The sequence below is a fragment of the Rissa tridactyla genome, chromosome 2 (assembly GCF_028500815.1).
Source record: "Rissa tridactyla isolate bRisTri1 chromosome 2, bRisTri1.patW.cur.20221130, whole genome shotgun sequence".
In the NCBI taxonomy this organism is placed as follows: Eukaryota; Metazoa; Chordata; class Aves; order Charadriiformes; family Laridae; genus Rissa; species Rissa tridactyla.
The window spans coordinates 112,666,968-112,673,750 of record NC_071467.1 but is presented as its reverse complement, the minus strand read 5'-3'; positions in this window follow the sequence as shown (position 1 = coordinate 112,673,750).

Here is a 6,783-nt window from a genome sequence, read left to right as displayed (position 1 = left end):
TATATTTCAAATCACCTGTAAAACATTTAGAATCATAGAATGAATCATAGAATGGTTGGAGTTGGAAGGGACCTTAAAGATCATCTGGTTCCTACCCCCCTGCCATGGGCAGGGACATGAAGGTGAGCCACAGCTAGTTGTTGCTTAAGTGATGCCAATGCTGTCTTCTTCTTTGACTTCCAAAGCATTAAATTACACAAACAAAAAAACTCCCAGCTTACCCCCTTCAGCATTTTTTCTGAGCAGAGTTCATTTCTACTCCAGTAGACTTACGAAGGTGCAGTGTTTGAAAATCAGTCATTAGCAGCCCATCTCTCAGACGACTAATATTAGTAGTGCTGTCAACACAGGTTACAGATCCTGTTAAGGAAACAAGGGCTGAGTTCCTCTCCCTGCCCCTCAGCCTGCCCGTGAGTCCACCAGACCATTGCAAGTTCTAAATGAACAGTTCTGTGCTTCAGCTCAAACCCTGAATATCTATGTGTTTCTTGCCCTGTTAAAAGATTGTTGGTATTCAAGATACACAGTAAAACTGAGGGTGGTTATACACAAGGCTCTTCGTGAAGGGATCCTAGACCAGACTTTCACAGAAGCTGTGAGCGCTCAGTGAATTCGACAGCACTTACTTGAAGTTCTGAAAGAAAAAAATGCACTATTTTATATAACCAGTTGCTGGAAATATATTTTATATTTTTTTCTGATAGTGTTCTGCCCAATACATTTACTGTACTAATAAATTTGTAGCATGAACAAAATGGCAAGTTCCCATAGTGTTCCAAAATCATGAATTAGAACCATAAGACTGACTTAATTTACAGAAGTGAAATGTGCATATGATTATTTTCTCTTATTTTTTTCAAGCCATATAGCACAGTGAGGTCATATTTTCAAGCCTTCTCTACACATACCGGTATTAGAAGTTTAAGTTTTTAGACAAAATCTGAGATTCACATGAATTCCCCAATAAAGACTCCTGCAACTAGAATTTTAAGGAAAACAAATGATTACAAGACTTAGCAATTACATTTGTCTGCGGGCCATTTTGCCCTCCTAAAGAACATAATAAGTGCCATATTAGTTCACACCACAGGTGTTTTCAACAGTGGTTGCTCCTAGGTGTTTAGCAAAACAGTATAAAAATAGGGTACGTACATATAAAGTGATCCTTCTGACTTCCTACAATGAAGAGCTTGGTTAGGGTTTGCAACCCACTATCTTGTACCTTTGTCTTTCATAAAATCCTGTGGTAGTGAGTTACATAACTTAATTACATGCTCTTTTTTACAGTAGCTCTGTGTGTTCGAACTATGTTATTTGATCGCACCACTTGCTTTTCTTGAGCTCTGGTAAGCAACAGTGACCAACCACTCTGTGTTCAAGTTGTCCCCTTTATGTGTGATCTTCCCTTCTCCTATTCTATCCCTTCTTAATCTTGGCTGACCTAACTCCTGCTTTAACTCATACCTCTGGACTCTGGTCCTTAAGAGACCTCACTCCATTAAAGCATTAATGTTTACTGGCACTCAGTTTTATCTACCGTAATTCCTCAAAAATCATTCATCCCAAAGGCACAGGCACTGCAACTTCAATCCCTTGAATGTGATGAGTTGTGAAGGTATGATAGCCAGGAAACTACATTTATGCACCACAGTAACTTTTTGGGACTGGAAAGTGGCTGCAATTGACTGCAGACAGATTCTGAAGTGACCCTATTCTGTTATTTTTATACTCCCTCTTTTTCTCCTCCTCCAAAAATAGTTGGCAATAGTGTCAGCTACGAAGGCAGTAGAAAACATCAATAACTACTTTACCTATCTCGTTGTTTCAGTGACTTGTGACACAGGGACTTGGGAGCCACTTAGTCAATACCCTAATGCAGATGCCTGTTAAAAATACACTGTTACCTGGTTGGTAGATAAAGAAGATAAAAGAGGAATGTACAATGGAAAATGTTACAACAAATCAAAATGGTGACATTCTACGATGCCTCAGAGTTAATAAATACACATGAACTGAGGCAATAGGAAATGAAACCCAACATTATCAGCAAGCCCCGAGCAGCTAGAGACTTGGATGTTTGGTCACAGTGCTACTGCCTCAGTTCTTGCAGTTTTTTTCTGTTTTCATTCAGTGTAGAAGTGGACTTATAATGGCGTTCTTCCCCTCATTCACCTCCTTTGTTAGACTGAGAAAATCATATAAAAATAGAGGAAAGAAGCACTTAGTTCTGCTAACGCTTAATCTCTGCCGGAGCAGAGATTCCCATGCAGCCCGTGGTGAAGACCACAGTGAGGCAGGCTGTCCCCTTGCAGCCCATGGAGGTTAGCAGTGGAGCAGATATCCACCTGCAGCCTGTGGAGGACCCCACATTGGAGCAGGTGGATGCCCAAAGGAAGCTGCTGTGACCCTGCGGGAAGCTGGCCCTGGAGCAGTCTCCTGGCAGGACCTGTGAACCCATGGAGAGTGGAGCCCATGCAGAGCAGGTTTGCTGGCAGGGCTTGTGATCCCTGTGGGGGACCCACGCTGGAGCAGTCTGTTTCTGAAGGACTGCCTCCTGTGGAAGGGACCCACGCTGGAGCAGTTTGTGAAGGACCGTAGCTGGTGGGAAGGACTCATGTTGGAGATGTTCATGGACGACTGTCTGCCATGGGAGGGACCACACGCTGGAGCAGGGGAAAAGTCTGAGGAGTCCTCCCTCTGAGGAGGAAGGAGCGGCAGAGGCAATGTGTGATGAACTGACCGCAACCCCCATTCCCTGTCCCCCTGCACTGCTGCAGGGGGACAGGTAGAGAAAAGTGGGAGTAAAGATAAGCTCAGGAAGAAGGGAGGGGTCGGGGGAAGGTGTTTTAAGATTTAGTTAGTTTAGTTTTTATTAGTTTTTATTTCTAATTATTCTATTCTGATTTGGTAAAAAATTAATTTTCCCAAGTCGAGTCTGTTTTGCCCGTGATGGTAATTGGTGAGTGATCTCTCCCTGCCCTTATCTCGACCCATGAGCCTTTTGTTATATTTTCTCTACCCTGCCCAGTTGAGGAGGGGAGTGATAGAGTGGCTTTGGTGGGCACCTGGCATCCAGCCAGGGTCAATGCACCACACTACCATTCAACTGTCAGGCCTTTTCCTTCTTCACTGATCCTCTTGTCCCAGCTGGACCTACACAGGCACGTTTTCCTCTACTCAGAAGCTCCGGAAGAAACCAGGGAATCTTCTTGAGATGATTGTCATAATCTTATCTCAGAAACCTGGACTCCACATTCTCTCTCAGCCTCCAGTCTTTCACCTTCTGTTGCCAATGACTGCTGTTGCCCTTTTTCTTCCTGTCCAATTCCCATTCCCTCAATCATTCAGTTGCCCATGTCCCATTTCTTTGCATTCTTGCTTCTTACGTTCCATTCTGCCAAAGTTTCTATTTCATTTGTCCTTCTCCCACCCCTCAGTTTCCTATTCCTCACTTGCCTTCCTTCCCAAACTCTTTCATGTAAAGATCCATCTAAAAAAGTTTAAATGAGATACGATATAAACTAAATAACATTTCTGCAGATAGATCCCACTAATAGGACATTGTCACAGCTGCCTCAGTCAGTTTAATTTGGGTGAATGTCTTTCCTTTTTTCCACTTTCTTTAAATAGTGAGCAATTTGGATCAGAAGTTGTCTTATGATAAAGTAAGTGATATAATGAGGCTAAAGTTCAAAATAGTGCGAAGTCCTGATATACATGACCATAAAAGTCAAGATTCTTGTTTGTAATGGCTGACAGCAGATGTGGATTCTGTATGGTTTTATTGTGTCAGAAGAACTATGCTTCTGCAGTTGTGTGTGGCGCTTGCAGTACAACTAGGGTTTGGTGGATCCACTGTAACGTCAGCTATGTGGCAATGCAATTACACATCTGTAACTGCTGCCTTTACATTCAAGTACCTCATTTTTATTAGATGTGGTTGAAAAAATGAACCTTTTCTCATGGTATTTACTTTATTTTTTTATTCTATCTTTTTTAGATGTTAAATTTCTAGAAGTAAGAAATGGAGAGAAAATAAGAGAAAGTTGAGCAGTTGTTTGAGAATTTGAGTGAAGGGTTAATAGTACAGTTTTTTAGAATTTGCCACACGAGAAGGGATCGAGGTCTTGCCTATTTTTAGAGTAGCTGCAATAGTGGCCAGCAACAAGTGCACAAGAAATTAATGATCTGACCTTGGCTTGGTAGGAAAAATCCATTCAAGTCAATCCATTTTACTATAACAATACAACTTGGTTCAGACGTGGTGCAATAATATTAGCATAACATTTAAAAATTATTTTTATTTGTATTTTGCTTTTTTCTAATTATGGGCACTCTTTTAGTCAATGAACAAGTGGAGCTGCACAGCAATAATTTTAAAAATCCCCTTGTTCTAATTTTACTATTGTTATGCACTTTTTACAGCTATATTTCTTGACTACAGCAAAACTGATAAATGTATTGTAGGAGTCTCTATTTGATTACCAAATCCCAGTCAGGCAGAGTCAGGTCACAAACCTCCAATGGACAGATATGTGTGAGTTTTTCAATCAAATCTGACAGAAATTAATTTGAGGCTAACATTTCCCTTTGAGATGCCTTCTGTGTGTGCTTGTGCACACAATACAAGCTTGTTCCTGCTGGAAGCTCTTAAGGAGGACCTTGATTTTGAGGGAATAGCTTTTCCCTTGCTGAATAGTAATAGGATTTGATATTATATAGGACAAGATCTTTGAAACTTTGATTATCCCACCAGAGAAAATACTTTCATATAAACAGGTTAAAGCCATGACATTCTTTTTTCTGACTCTGAAGGCATTTATCTTGTGGCTTTATTCTGCTTCAGATATTTTATTTTATTTCTGTAACATCAAATGCTAACATTATTCAGTTGCTATTGTTTTCTTTGATGTCTCAATAGCAGGTGCTTATTGAACTGGGGTAAAACAGAAATAAAGGCACATGCAGGTGGGTGGGTGAGGCTTTGGGAATAGACAGAAGATTAGACAAGAGTGATATTCCAATACCAGGGAAGTATCTAGATTCAAAATGTATGCTAGATCAAACGGACATGCTCTACGCTTGCTTTGGCACCTGGGCCCCTTTCTGTGCTGCCCGTCAGAGTTGTGGCCTTCATCTGGGTCCAGGCTACCTCCTTCCCCTCCCTAGAGCAGGGATGATGCTAATAGAAGGGTTTTTCCATTTTAGCAAGAGGAAAGGAGAGGACCTAGCAGCAGACCATGTTCCTCTTCCTACCACCTGCATCTTTTCCATTATGGTTAAAAAACCACAAAATAACTTGGAGCACAGCAGAGTTGCTACGTATGCGAGAGCAAAGAAGATCTGTGAGTCCCAGAAAGGAGTAGCTTTGAGAAGCAGAGAGGTCCTTTTGCTTACATGAGTAAAGGTAGGAAGAGACAGTTTCATTCACAAAGTGGAATACCTTGGGTAAGTACCTGAAAGAGAGCGACTGTGTTGGGTAAAAGCCGTAGCCTTAAACAGATGGGGCGGACAGCACAAAGGCCTTTAATGTCACCCTGTCATGCAGCTCCTTCATGAAGTGCTGTCTGAAATGGAAAAGTTCTTATTCTCTGACAAGGTGAGATTAGCTGGAGGCAGGAGACTATGAGGGAAAACAGAGAAGTCCCATCACAGTCTCCCAGCTCCCGTCAACCTGTTGCCCATCACAACATCTGGTGGTTCTGTGTTTTCTTATTGATTATTGTGAATCAGGCTAATGATACTGATCATTGCTAGTTGGATATGGCTAGATGCAGAAACATGTAGTAGCCCAAAGGCTAGCACACTGGTGGCACAGAGGCTGGTAGTTATGAATCCTAATAGATCATGAATTTCTAGATTCTTTCCAGCTGCTTCTTCTAGAATGCACAAAACAGAGAATAATAATAGCCCAGCAGATCAGTAAAAGAGCAGAGTACAATACTTTTAATGATGGGACTTGATTTTTCCAGATCTTATTCTAAACAAGCAGACTGTCTTTTGCTGTTGTCCACTGCAGGAACTGGAAAGATACCAAGGTAAATCCCTCTTTTTTTTTTTTTTTTTGTTCTATCAGGCTTTTTGATGCTTGGGCTATATAAGATGTACAGGAAGGAGCTTAGGGAGGGCAGGTGCTGGTGAAGAGCAAGGCTCTGGGTCCTTAGCAAGGGGTCCTGCTAAGGGACCAGCCCTGTAAATGAGTAAGATGGCAGTCTCACTATGCAGAATTGTGGCACATGAGATGGCTTTGTGCAACTGGAGAGCAGAATGCTTTATCCCGTCTACAGAGATTCCTGGAGGCTGGAGCTCGTGGCCTCTCTTTCCAGCTCTCCAGAGAGTCTTCCAGCAGAAACTAGGGAAGCTAGGATGCTACACTAGATAATTCTAATGTGTGGAGAGGAAGAGGAGTGGAGAAAAGACATCCAAGAAGCAATCTGCAAGGAATTTCAATAAATCAGTTTGTACAATTTTAACTAGGAGGGTGTAAAAATCTAGTCTTAGACTCAAGTTGTTGCATATGCAATAAATGCTAGCTTAATACGTATTCAGTCAGTGTTTGTAACTGTCCCAAATGGCCTTCCCTCTGAAGGCTTATAACGTTTTTACCATGGCCCAGAGAAGCATCTCTAACAATCAGGAAGGTCTTCCTGAAATAAACACAGAGGGCCGTTAACCTTAGCTCAGAGAATCTATGCTCTTAAACTGATCTGCTGCCCTTGATCTGCGAGGGAACTTGTACTGGTATTATGGGCCATAAGGAAAATTGCAATTCTTAAAGGGACT